Consider the following 14,479-nt stretch of genomic DNA (forward strand, 5'->3'; position numbering starts at 1 on the left):
GCCCATCCCCAACCCTTTTTAATAGTTTATTTAGAGACAGGGTCTCGCCAAGTGGCTTAGAGCCTTGCTAAGTTGCTTAGGGTGGCTCTGAACTTACGATCCTCCTGCCTCAGCCTCCTGAGCTGTAGGGATCACAGACCTGTGCCACGGCACCCACCTGGACTACAGTTCACTGACACCTGCTCTAGGGTGGCAGCAATAGCGGGGGGTGGGGGGGCGCACGACAAGAGGGCTGGTCAGGACCTGGGCTGCTGTTCTCGTCCAGCTCAGTATATTGGAGAGAACACAGGACCACAGGCCGGAGTGTGGGGTGTAGAGGCACGGGAGGTGGGTGGAAGGAAAGGTCTGGGGCCCCAGAGAGAACCCCAGTGGAACTGTCACATCTGCTGGGCTGTGGTCAGCCCACCTGCTGCTCATACTCAGGACATGCCAGAACCCCCCCCCCCTCTTGCCCCGAGGCCCAAGCTCTGCAAGGCCAGCCACCTAGTGAGTCGGGCTTCTGCCTCAGGGACACCCAGGAAATTCTGCGTGTTTTTCCCAGGCAGACCACTGCCCAGAAGGAAGAGCCAGTCCCTGGCCTATCCCAAACACACTGTTATTAGGAACCCGATCAGAGAGTAGGAGATCATTGACGTGTAATGGCCAACACTCCAGATCCTCTGGGGGAAGAGGACACTACAGACTTTTCCATTTGCAATCTGCTGTGGACTGAGATTTTTATAAAATATGGGGGAAAAAATGCTGCTTGGAAGTCTCCAGAAGGTCAGGTCACCAGGAAGGTTTCTGAACACTCCTCTGAGTTTCTGTGCTTATCTCACTGAACCCAGTCTACTGCCCACGGATGACACTGTGACACTCTGTGAGTGGTGCAGTGGCCTGCATTGGGCCTCCTGAAGTTTCTCTGCTAAAAAGGGAACAAAACATACAAGCTCACCAGGCCAGTGAGCCCACATCCAGGGACTTGGACAGGGCGCAGACGGGGGTCAGCAGTCATCACAGACCCTTGACCCAGTTTGGGGCCACTGATCAGAAGCCCTGGAGGGGTGGGGACTGGCTATTAACAGTGCCCTAGGGCTGGAGGCCCAGCCAGCCACCCCAAGGCCTGGTCCAAGGGAACAGAGAGATAGCAGCAGGGACATTCTCCATTCTTGGGATGAAACCAGATGACATGAACACTCGGAGGCTGCATGGCAGGCAGCCCTCCAAGGCCACCCTATTTTAAAGGTTCACCTTGCTGTGAGACCCCAGGCAGAGGTCTCCTATGGAAAGCGGCCTCCTACTGTGTGCCTGGCCCCAGCAACAAGCTCCCACGCCATCAGAACAGATCCGAGCTTCCAGTTAAGAGATGTAATTGCAAATCATTTTAGAAAATGCTCAACAACTAATTGTCATTATAATACCAAGTTTACATAGCCCAAATAATGGACAAATATCACCACGTAATAGAATAGCACAAAAATGGTAATTTCACTATGGAAAGTTGGAACTTGCCATTTCAAATTAGCAGAAGCTGTGAAGTGGGCCTTACTGACGATGTGAATATAGTAATTGGGGCTGATTTCTTGGCGCCTGGCCGAATCTGGCTGCCTGGCGTCCTGCGAGTTAATTATAGCTCTGTTCAGAGAGCGGGAACAGGGAACACTCCACAGTGACGCAGAGATAAAACCCGGCTCAGGTCTCTGCAGAGGCGAATGGGAGGGCGCTGGCAAGAGGTGGGGTACAACAGAACCGATTCCCGGGGCTCCTTGGGCTGTTGCCCAAGGAAACACAGGCCTCGCCACCAGGCACCACCAGGCCATAGGCCAGGCCTTCTGCAGGCGTCCCCACTAGCCTTCCATGCCACGGTGGGGTGGCCGGGACATCATGTGTATCTGTGTCCAAAGAGAGCTCGCTGACCGCCTATCAGTTCCCTTTAAAAAAAGGTCCACAATTCGAAAAATGTTATTCGATCCAAATTAGCTCTCTCTGCAGATTCAGACAATTATTTCACTGAGGGCTTTTTGAAAATAAATCTTTCTCTTGGTTATTTCGAAAGATGTGAAGGGGCCCTTGAAGACCTGGGGCTCCACTCCTGCCTCTGCTGGCTGAGTCGCAGGCTGGCTGGGGCATCCCCCGGTTCGTGCCCCACCGTCCTTTCTCCTGAACCTCTGAAAACATACAGAGAGTCGCTTGGGACTAGACGGGGACACGGCAGAGCTCAGGTCATGAGGGGGCAGAGTATTTTAGTGTCCAGCTAGTCAAGTTTTAAATCGGGCACCAGGACATTTTAGGCACAGGCAGCCGCCTGCCACGCTGTCTTCGCTGAGCCCTGCTGCAGCACGGCTTTCTGGGGCACCCCGCACTCTGCGTCCTCCTTTTACCACCAAGCGCTCCCAGATCCAGGGGGGCTACGTGATCCCACTGAGCAGCGAACCAAGCCTGTCCCTATTATGCTATCCCGTGACGTCACCAAAGACCTCCCAGATGGCTCAGGACAGGTGGGAGCCGCAGCCGCACCCCGGGCTCCTGGCCTCCCCACGCACCCAGGACCCTGCCCTCCCTGCTACCCCCAGGCCTCTTTCTGGCTGGAGCCATGGGAGGGGAAAGTCCTCTCTGTGGGGCCAGGGCCCCTCCCTGACCTCCGGTGAGTCAGCATCCGGGCCCAGGTTGCTCCCACCTGAGGTGGCTCAGCCCTGCTGACTGAGGGAACACCAACTCCTCTCCAGAGTCACAGACTGTCATGTCGGCAGGACCTGTGCGAGGCTCCAGCTGCCTCACAGCCTCATCAGGACGGTTCAGTTCCAACAAGCAGCATCCTGAACGTGTACCGATGGGGACTGGTGAACACAGCATAAGGACCCAGCCACACCTGAATGCCTGGTGGCCACCAGTAACACAAACTGGGTGGACACTGACTGTAGGAAGATGTCCCCAACATGCAAGCTTACCAAAGAACATGGCCCTGTCACACGATAGGGGCCTCACAATATTACTGAGTAGGATGGAGTCCACGTGTGTACTTAAGCACAGGGGCATCTTGCAAAACGCCAACAGTGGCTATCTTCAGATGGCAGGATTTGGGGGGACTTCTTCATAAATTGGATTTCCTAATGAGGAGGAACACCTCTTGGCTTTTGAAAAAGCACAGGGTGCTCTATACAGACAGATTTCACACACTTTGCAGGACACCACCGGATTATCATTTAAGTGCAGCAGAGATGCACTAACAGAGGGCTGCCATTGGGCTGTCTGTGAACACGGGGCAGCCACGATCATATTTTCATGCATTATTAATTCACTTATTTCACAATATTTATTGAAAGCCCATGTGTCAGGTATTTTACTGTGTATGTGACAGCAATGAAAATTACATTCCGAAACTCCAAAAGCAAAAGGTTTGGCTAACAAACCTAATGTACACTGGTTCTTAACCAAAACCTCATACCCTGAAGGGACACTGCCCACCCGACTTCTGACGAACAACAAGTCCTTTAACCTTGAGTGCTCTGAGCCTGGTCCCCACTCTGCACCCTGCATAGGTCACGTGATGCTAAGAGCCCACTTGGAACAGCACATGTGGCTGGCCTGAAAGAGGCCCCAAGATGGGCTAGGGCCAGCTGTGTGGGCACAGGAATGGATGCCTGGGGGCTCAGAATGGGACGGGCCGCTCGGGGTTCTTACATGCAGCCGTGAGTCCTGACCAGAACAGGGAAGAGAGTGATCCTGCACCAGGGGCCTGTGTGTGAGCACAAGGCACACCAGGCAGATGCGGCTTTGGTCATTCACGTGGCCATTCAGGTTGAATGGTGGGCAGAGAAGTCATGTGATCTGCTTGCAGCCGACGGAGGCAAGCCCTGAACCCAGCCCGAGTCGCCCTGAAGCCCACACGGCTCCCTCCAAACCAGACACCAAGAAGGGCTAGAGGGCACAGCTGGAAGCAGGGGATGCCCTTCCAACATGAAAAGCCACGCTCTACTCTGGGCAGCCAGGGGGCAGCCACACTGGCCCTGCTCTTTGAGGGCTGGGGTTGTCACCGGCTGCTGAGGGCCCAAGGAGAAACACCAGTATGGAGAGGAAGCCTGGGTGAGTGGGTCCCGCGGGAGACACACTGCTCACCTCCTGACTGAGGCCAGCGGCTGGCAGGCCGGGCAACGGAGGTCTCCCTTTTGCAGCCTCTAGCTGGAGTGCAAAAGGCACTGCCTGAAACGAACGCTCTCTGAAATAACACGGAATGCAGGTGAGATCGGGAGACACGCCTGCAGAAACTGGACCTCTTGGAAAAGAAGTTCCAAAAAGACTTTTGTTCCATCTCACTTATTCTATGAAAGCAAATCTATGACCCAACGTGTCTGCATTACAGACAGGCGGCCTCCCTGCTGGGAATTTTCCTGTCCTGGCCGTGACACTCCACCCTGTTAGCTTTGGGAGTAGTCTTCTTTCTCCCTGAGTCATACTTTTCTGGAAGCCCTCCAGCCCTCGAGCTAAACCTGCAATACCCTAAAAAGGTAGGTGAGTGGTGCTTCTAGGATTTAAGTGTCTTTCTCCACCTACTGGCACAGAAGTTGGGTATGTTTCTACCCAAACTAACGTAAAAACAGACCTGGGAGGCAATGTGTGCCAGCATGTTTGGTAACTCTGCAGTTACACCCCAATTTAAAAACGGGAGATAGAGAAGAGAGGAAACTCTTTCCCTTGTCCACAGTTTAACAAGTTGTACTTAGCATTTTCTGCTCTTTTAAGGTTTGCAACTGACTCCTGAACTAAGCAATGCAAAATGCTCTTTAGACCCCCTAAATATGTTCAGAGATTTAAGCGGGGTAATTAAAAATGCAGAATTCCTCAAAGAATGCCTCTGTCAACTGGTTAATATAATAAAGGCTTCATTACTGTGCTGTGATTATAGCATGAAATGAAGCAGACCAAGTTCAAGTTCAGGAATGCCAAGACATTAAAACTACCAGACAAGAGAGGAGACAAAAATCTGCTCTCACAATCAGGTTATCAAACTGGAACTGCCGAACTGAATCCAGCAGCTTGAGGAAACTGATTTTAAGGAACTGAGTCCACTGACATATTTAGTTTTTCAAAGAATTTGCTCGTAGCGCAAAAATGAAGATGCAGGATGTCTCTTTAAGATTCTGCAGGAACAGGGAGGGCAGTCATACACTCGACAGAGACCCTCTCCACCTGAGCAGGAACCCCCAAGGAGTGTCCCCAGCACAGTTGAAGGCACCTGTGCAAGTTCTGGAGCACGTGCAGGCTGGCACTTTCTGTCACATTAACCTCCGACAGCAAAGAGTAAGGAAAAGGGAGATGTGCAGGGTTCTGGGTCCACCCCCCCTCGGCAAACCAGGGAGTTGGCCAGCTCCTGCAGCCTGTCAGGGGCTGAGGCTCCACCAGGGCTCAGGTTGATAGGAACAAGCTGCCGGGCTGGCTGCTCCCATGGAAACAGGGTCAGGCTGGCAACAACAAGCATGGCTTTAAAAGAGCCACCTGCCTCCAGGAAGCCCGGCACGCGGCCTTTCCCTTCTGACTTTTCAAGTTTACAGGATTAAAATGAAACGTACCTGTTGCTGACCATGGCAGGGAGAAGACCCTCCCCATAGGTCCTGGCCCTGCTAATGAACTGCTGTGTGACTCCCGGCAAGTTATTGCTCCCCAAGATGGGAACAGGGTGGCCTACCGACTGCTAAGGTATCTGGGACAGCATTGCCACTCCTGGGCATCCCCACGCAGGGTCTGAGGGCATCAGGGAGCATCTACATGGTGGCATTAACCAACCAAGCCACACGTTCTGCCTGAGCAGTGACATGCCATTGAGAGTAAGAGGACTGAGGTAATGTTGCCACCTTCCGGGCTGGTAGGCTATCGAGAGAGCACGGTCACCAGGGGCACTAAAGGACAGAGGAGCCAGTGATGATATAAGGAGATGTGAGAGGAGCGTCTACTGTGGTTCTGAGGGCCCATAGGCAGGACACCTGGCTCCATGGCAGAGCTCTCCTCCAGAATCCACAGCCCGGCCTTCCAAGCCTGCCCCTGCCCCCCAGAGCTGGGCCTGGGTCTTCTCCCCTCCTGACACTAACCAGAAACCCATCAGCTTCCCAAACACTGCCACCACCTCCTTCAGGAGGCTGCTCACACTCAAGGTGAGCGCACAGCCCCCATGGGCACCAAAGGCTCGGCCTCCACAAACCCACCAGCGCCTCAGGCAGGGCCAGGGTAAGGCTGTGCACAGCTGTGAACTGGGTGGCAGGGCCTGAGATAGGTGCGTCCTGACTGGCCCTAAAAACCTCTCCCCTTGCCCACACACGGGAGCCTTGGGCACCAGCGACCACCACGCCAGCTGAGGGACAGCCACGTGCAGTGGCCTAGCTGGTTTCAAAGGCAGGGAAGGGGGAAAGGGAGGGAGGGAGGGAGGGAGGAAGGCGACCCAGCGGCTACCCACAGAGTAGCTGGGATTACAGGCGTGCACCAGCATACAGCCCATATTATCATTGCAGAAATAATGCCCCACGTACTCAATGAATAAAGGGGTAGGATCAATACAGCCTTTTCCTTTTCCTCCAGTGCTGGGGTCTAACACATGCGAGGCAAGCACGCTACCACCGCGCACATCCCCAGCCCTTATATGTAACCCACAGCACCAGGAAACCAAAACTTTGAGTCACGGGTTGTGTTGACACTATACTGCAGTGGTCTGGAGGCTACGCTGCGGCATCTCCGTGGGTGCCTGCACTGGAGTCTTGTGTAACATTCTGGCAAATGCAAAACTACAGGTACCAAAAAGAGTTAAGGCTCCCACAGGCTGGACTGGGGCTGGGGACAAAGCACAGCAAAGAATGTGGGGGAGGACCGCCTACTCTGAACTGAGGCAGAGGCCGTGGGAATTCATGCAGTCTAAAGGGAGTGGATCTTACCGGGTGTAAACCTGGCTTTAAAAAAATCTCTCCCCGAATGAAAAACTCGTTTTACACCACCATCTCCATACCGGTTCCAGAAAGGACATCAGTGCAGCCAAGACATGATCCAAACACAGTCCCAACCAACTGTCCGTACTGTCATCACTGGAGGAGCTGTGGGGATGGTCCCCTCTAGTCCCACTCCTGCTTCGCTTTCCTATGAGGAGGCACAGGAGGCTCACATGGGCAGAGATGAGCGACCACACTCTTTCCAACTGAAGACTGTCTCCTGTCACCTGCAGAGACCTGCAGAGACCTTCAGAGCCGCTGAACTCACACCTACCAGGAAGAGTTGAGCAGCCTGGCTGGCTGGGAGGAGATGCAGGCGGGCCAGCCTGGTGGGGGCCTGCTCTGCACTGCCCAGCCCTGACCTCAACTCAGAGGCGGGTGGGGGGGGGGGGGACAGCCCCAAGGCTATTGCGAACATACACGCAGGATGTCGCACAGATGCCTTCGCACCGTGAATGCTGCGTCCATGAGTATTACTGTAGTCACAGGCTCTGCTTGTAAAACTGCTTCAATTCACACGAAGAACACTCACCATACCACTTTATACAGGACACACGCGGCCCTGCTGCTACCACACTCCACTGGGGGCAGGGTTTCGCAGCCGTCTCTGCCCCTTCTCCACGCTCTGGAGGCAGCTGGGCCACCTCTGTCCACAATGCGCCCATGGGCCCTAAGGTGGCAGGTGTGGAGTAGGAGGGCTGCTGGTCCCCCAGGAACCCCCATGGCCAGAGCTCAGACCTCAACAACCCTTCACCCCAAATAACCCTACAGTCACCCAGCATTATCTGCCTGGGGTGGCCTCTGGCAAGTCACAGGCCCAGGTTCCTCTGGTATGGAAGAGGAGACTGGACTGGTAACCCGGAGGGCGCCTTAGGGCCTGCACGCCGACCTCCTCATTCCACTCGGCTTCCTGGGCCCAGGGATGGGTCCCCACTAACCTCCAGGGATGACAGCACCAATATGGTTCATGGAGGCTTCTCCCTGATGCTCCCCTGCCCTGGCCACCACAGCTGGAGGACAGTGACACCCACGTCTCAGGGGCCGTGTGGCACATAATCCTGAAGATGCCCCATGGGGGACAGTAATGACAACTCTCGCACCGTGCCTGCAGGACAAAGCACCCCACCTGCCTGGGGCCCAAGGGGCAGGGCGGTTCAGGACACCGAGGGGCCACCACCGAGCCTGCTACCCCAAACTGGCACCCGAGCAAGAACTGGAGGTGCCGGTTCTACATGCAGCTGACCAGGCCCTTCCTGGTACTGGTCTCAGGTGGGCCTGGGCCAGCAGTTCACATGCAGCCCACCCAGGGGACTTTATAATTCGTGAGGCCAGAGGACTGCTGCCGGTGTGGCGCCACAGACAGGAAGTCAAGGTTCCTCTCTCTCTTCCTTCATGTTGTGTTCCTGGGGACTGAGCCCAGGGTGCTCAATCACACCCCCAGCTCTTTTTGTTTTTTTTTAATTTGAGACAAGGTCTTGCTAAGCTTCCAAGGCTGGGCCCGAGCTTGCGATCCTCCTCCTGAGTCCTGGGATTGCAGGTGTGCACACCCACACCTGGCCTGAAGGTACCTTCCTAACCAGTGCAACTCTGAGGACCATGAATCTGGACTTCGCAGCCTCTGAGTAGCGGGTCCAGGCCGGGGTAAGCAGGTGGAATGACAGGAAGCCCTCCAGGGGCAAAGCAGACAAACCCCAGAGGGAGGAGGCCCCAGGCTGTACAACCTCAAGGGAACGGGCCTTCCACAGGTCGGCCAGCCTTGAGGAGCTCTCCTCTGCCTAGTTACCCCACACGGGGTCCCCGGCCGCTCACCAAGAAACATGGCTTTTCCTCCTGCTCCTCCAAGAAAACTCAGAGCATCCCTGGAAGCCCACGTCCTGGTATCTGCTCACTCTGGTGGCCAGCCAGAACTCAATCCCATTTCTTCCCAAACTCTGGAACCTTGATCTTGTTCCAGAATTCCTCCCCAGCTTCTCTGTAGATTCTGCCTTTCACCCCACCTAGGAACAAACTCAGGGCTTCCCCAGCAGCCAGGGGTACCTGCCCCCACCAAGGGGTGCTTCTCTGGCTACGGCTCTTCCAAGGTCACTTGCCCCACCCCCAGTTCCATTGCTGAGCCAGCCTTCCCCCCCCCCACCCCGCCCTGGCTTTCTCAATCAAGAGTGTCCCTGCTGTCCCAGTGCCTCCTGTTTCCCTATACTGTGCATGAGCAGCGATGGTTCCAGGTAGAGAACAGCCATGCCACCCCAACAGGCACCGACACTCGCTGAGCCTCAACAAGGCCCGGGCCATCAGCCTCGGGGTCACTGCCATTGTCCCTGGGAAGGGTGCACACCTGGTGGTGGCCCTGGGTTCCTGAATGCCTCCACTGGGCACTGCCCTCCTGATTTTTTTCACTAACTACTTGATAATGAAAGCCGATCACCACACCAGTCCCTGGCGGGCTGGGAGGGCCCAGAGGCAGGCTGGCACCAGCAGACGTGCCAACGTGCTGCCCGGGGTGGTGGAAGGCTGACGGAGCACCACAGGCTCCAGCCATCCGCAGCTCTGTTCAGGTGTCCTCTGTGGCTGCACTCGGTCAACAGTGACACCCCCACACCCCGGGCTCCCCCTGCTCCTCACCGGGAGGTGCTGTTCGCGCCTGTGCTTCTGGAGAACACGGCTCACCCGCTGTACTTTGGCCAGAATGACTTGAAGAGAACCCGAGGGTTTGCTTTGGAAAGGAGCTCAGAGGAGGACTGGACTGCGGCCTTGGGCGATAAACACCTCCCCCCCCCCCCGCCCCCCCCGCCTCTGGCATGGCACCCTCCCCTGGTGAAAGTGCTTTCTGGGACAACCTGAGTCTCATGACCCTGGGGCCAGTGGGCTGAACGAGGAAGAGAGGAACAAGGTCCACAGGGCAGGCAAAGGGAACTTCACAGAGCGTCAGAGTGCTCCTCGTCCTCTGCAGGCTGCACAAACCCTCACACACAGAGGGCTCAGGCTGGGAGCTCAGGTCCATGAAGTCCTGGCATCGGAGAAGCCTCTAGAAACGTGAAACAGAAGAGACTCGTTTCAAATCCTAACAATTTTGGTGTTAAGCATGATGGTTAGCAGGGCTCTATGGCCAGAACAAACACCTCTGATCAGGCAACAGTCATGAAAATAAGGCACTCATCAAAACTCTGACATGTGCAAGGCCCTGGGTTAGATCCCCAGCACTGGATTGAAATAAAAAGTCAAATAAGCTATGTTTAAATAAGAATTAAAGAAACCAGCCGTAACTTTCAATGCCTAACCTGGGGGAAGTCCGAGAGGGCTTTCAAAGCTGCCTCGCACAGCTGGACCCAAGCAGCTGGACGCCCTCTGACACAAGCCTGGAGGCCACAGCCTCCCTGCCAGCCCCGGGTGGCTGCTCAGCCAGAGCAGCTCCTCTGACTGGCCACAGGCCATGAAGGCTGAGATAGACTTGACAGTGAGAGCCTTACTAGCCAGCTGTTAGGGTGGGGCGGAGGAGAGGGGAAGGGCCAAATAAAGCAAGCTTCCTCCATCAGCAGTACATGGCCTCCTGGCCTTCAGCCACCCTGAAGTCACTTTTTCAAACTGCTACAGTAGAAGACAGAAGTGACTTTTTAAAAGTCATTTTAAAGTAATAATGCTCCATAAAGTTTTTCTAACTTAGGACTGGAAGACATGGTGGTTATTTTCAAATGTCTGGTTAAAAATTAGAAAGTCTCAGAGGGAAGCCACAAATATGTGAAGGACCCTCAGCATTTCTATTTCGGTTCAAGAACCAAAGAGCAGAGAAAATGAATGAACATCTTCAGCTTCACTTTGTAGGTACAACAGTCGGTGGCAGGTCAGTAATTTAAAAGTTGCTAAAACAAATTCTTATTTCTCTATGCAACGTGAAACCTACTGATGGTAGTACAGAAATTAGTACAATCTTTTAACATCATAATTATTTGCTTCTGCTAGTTTTGATGCTTTAAAGGAAAGACAAACCATAAAATACATTAAGAAATCCAGGACAGGGCTGGGGCTGGGCTCAGTGGCAGAGCGCTTGCCTAGCACGCCTGAGATACTAGATTCGATCCTCAGCACCACATTAAAAAAAAAAGAAAGAAAAAGAAATTCATAACAACTCATAATGTGAGACTACAGACTTAATATTGTTTGCCTAAAAAAAGTGAACAGCTAGCCCCAAATTCCTTTTTAAAAATCCAATACATTATTTTTAAAAAAAAAAAAACTAAAATAAAATAAAATGTCCACGTAAGCATAAATACTAACAAAGGCTCTGTATTTTTTAAAGCTCCTCAGAATCCCTGGAATAATGCCTGCCAACTAAAACACCTACTATGAATTTAGTAATGGGCTATGTGCACATAAATTACAAGGCCAGACATTTTAAAAGGAAAAAAAGGTGATTTATTGACACACTGGAGACACGGCGGGAGAGAAGCACTATTTCAATTTTCCATATATTCCTCGGCGCTGCAGATGTGCTAATGCAAAAAGAATCCCAGAGCGAAGATGGCTGAGCTCTGGTTCCATGGATCCACTCCTCGGCTCCTGGGAGGAAGGGCCGCCACGCCCACTGCCCACGCCCACTGCCCACGCCCACGCCCACTGCCCACACTGGCAATCAAGACAACGGGTATGGTACACAGCCGGCGTTTATCTGGTTTCAAGTACCATGCACCTGGTCAAGCAAAGTGTGTCTCAAAATCTTATTTCAGTAAAAATTAAAATCTAAACACATGTTCCCTTATCTCACTGCGGTGGGCCCTGACCCACGTCCCACGCTGCTCCTGCCCGCTGCTGGCCCTGCACATGGCTGGTGTGCACACCCACTGACCTCACTTCCTGTTAGAAGCAACATTTTTCCTGCATTGTGGCAACCATTTAAAAAACAGGTGAAAAACTTTTCATGGTTTTTTTTTTTTTAATGTGTAAACTAAATAAATACATCCTTGTTCTTGGTTTTGAATTCAAGGAGCCAGAAGCCAAGGCCATTCTCTGAGTAGGCCGTGGGGACTGGACGCAGCAACCCCCAGGAAAGGGATCTCAGCTTCTCCTCCCTGTGCCTGTGGCCAACAGCTTCCCAGCTGCTGTCTCGGAGGCTGGGGGAGCAGCGGAGGCTGGGGCTCCAGACAGGCTGGGAGCCCACCCATCAAGCACAAGCTTCAGGACCACAGGTGCGAGAGCAGCCTCTGGGTGGCACAGAGCATCCCCGGGGGCCCAGCTCGTCACACATGCGAAAGCGCAAACGGAGGGGTGAGGGGGGTTCCTGGCACTTTTGATTATGTGAACACACCTGACCCCGGGGGAAACAGGCTGAGACCAGCCCCATATTTCAGACAAACCAAATAGCCAACAGACAGTAATGGCCTGACACTACTGATGGCCCCAGCCAGAGGCGAAGTAGCGCTTAATCTTCTGAAGGAAACTGTCAATGCCGGGAGCCCGGAGCCGACCTTTCGCCCGGTCTTAATCACAGCCACCTATGATAACAGAGTGGGGTTTATTTTTATGCCTGGCTCCAGACTAAAATGATCAATCCTTCAATTTTGACTACCTTGTACCCACAGGATGAACTGGAGTGAGCGAGGCCCACGTGGTTTTCATGGCTCCCTCGGGTCCCATGTGGAGCCAGATTCACCAAAGAACAATATCTAAAATAACTCCATCAAAACCCTGAACACTTCATCAAGGCTAAATCTACAAATTCAATGAAATGCCAATAAAAATCCATTTCAAAATTCCTCTTAAGAAATAAGACTTTTCAGCAGGGTGAGGCGGCGCACGCCTGCAACCCCAGCAGCTTGAGAGCCTGATGCAGGAGGATCACAAATTCAAGGCCAACCTGGGCAACTTAGTGAGGCTCTGTCCCAAAATAAAAGGGGGGGGGGAGGGGATGTGGCTCAGTGGATAAGTGCCCCTGGGTTCAATCACAGGTACCCCACTACTACCAAAAAATCAAGTAAGAATTTATAAAACGGAACTCAATAAACAATTCTGAAAGTCTCACAGGAGATAAGGAGCCACACAGGGTCTAGCTGACACAGAAGAGCAAGGAGCAGGGGACTTCCCATTGAAGACTACCACTCACGTGGGGACAGCAGGGGGATATCAGCAGAGCAGTGCGCAACTGCCACAGGCCTGGGCAGCCGGAAGCAGAGTGTTGTGGCTGCAAGAGTACAGAGGGAACCTGGGGCGATTCTCTGAGGAACGCTGGGTGGGGTGGAAGAGGGCTTTGGGAAGAACCCAAGACTCAGTGGAAAGGATGACACGGGGCACCCAACGCCATCCAGAGCGCAGCCCAGGCCCAGCGCCAGCTCCACGTGGAAAACAAAACCAAAGTGCCACACCAGTGAAAGGGAGCAGAGGAAGCCACCCTAGGACATCAGCACAGCGGGTGGCATCACCTGCATTCCAAAGACAAGTGGCACCATGAGGATGAAGACAAGACAAGCCCGGCCTGGGAGGAGCCATCTGCAAGGCAGAATCTTACAGTGTTCAGATCTGGCAAGGCGGGCTCCCTGCCGGTCAGTGAGAAGCCAGCAAGTGTCCACCAGGAGAGCAGGGAGGGACAGAGCAGGAGAGGTGCAGAGGGACACTGCACAGAGGCCAGCTGTGCGGAAAGGTGCGCCCCTGCAGAGAGATGAGGAAGTCAGCAGCCAGCACAGGGCACAAGTCAGCCACCCCGCAGCAGGAGCAGATAGGGGCTGGGGCAGGGGGCGGATTCAGGTGCTCGAGTGTGACACCTGGGGATGTGCACACCCTGTGACCAGCGACAGCTGGGAGATCCTAACGCCACTCCAATAAGTATGGAGAGGTGCACAACAACCTAGATCCCAACAGCCGTCCCAACAGCCGTCCCAACAGCATAGGGGTTTGGGCACAGTGGACACAGTGCCACCGGCTGTACCAGTAACCCAAGGCACAGGCCCCTGTGACTCATCCCTGGACGATAACCCTGGGTAAAAGGTGAAGTCTAAGCGGGTATGTGTGTATACAGAAGGTGCCACTCGTGTGACACGATCTCGTGAAAAGTGACCTCCTGTGTATCCGCTACTAGGAATGAGCGGACCCCGATGTGAGCACTCGAAGCCTGCAGAGCGAGACTGGCTCTCAGGATGGCGCCCATCTGAGGAGGAGGGGACAGGAGGGCTCGAGTGGGGGAGTGACCTTGTGTGTTGACTTGGGGGACAGGGACAGACATCAGAAGCAAACAGGCCAAAACGTCAAAGTCTCCTGAGTCTTCACAAAGGGTATGGAAACACCTACTGCTTTTCCACACTGATCTGCACGCTGGAAACGCCTTGGAGCAGAGCTGAAGCCTGAGCGGAGCTTCCATGAACGTGAGCACCTCTGCACACACCAGGTCTCTCAAAGACCATCTTCCAAGGAGAGAATCCAGCAGGGATACCTCCACCCTGCGAACCTCTAATGCACCAGAGGGACATGCCAACCTCAACCGCGCGGAGATGGAGGGCTTATGCGCTGCACCATGTGGGCCTGCCCACACTCCGGGAGGTCTGTCACTCCTT

The 14,479-nt window shown here is 54.0% G+C and overlaps 1 protein-coding gene across 17 annotated transcripts in view; it reads right to left on the reverse strand.

Moving 5' to 3' along the window:
- The window catches only part of CUX1 (cut like homeobox 1), a 317,448-nt gene that overhangs the window by 226,582 nt on the left and 76,387 nt on the right, over positions 1-14,479 (reverse strand). The window lies entirely within an intron of this gene.

Source organism: Spermophilus citellus (genome assembly GCF_964194105.1).
Source record: "Spermophilus citellus genome assembly, chromosome: 6".
Classification (NCBI taxonomy): Eukaryota; Metazoa; Chordata; class Mammalia; order Rodentia; family Sciuridae; genus Spermophilus; species Spermophilus citellus.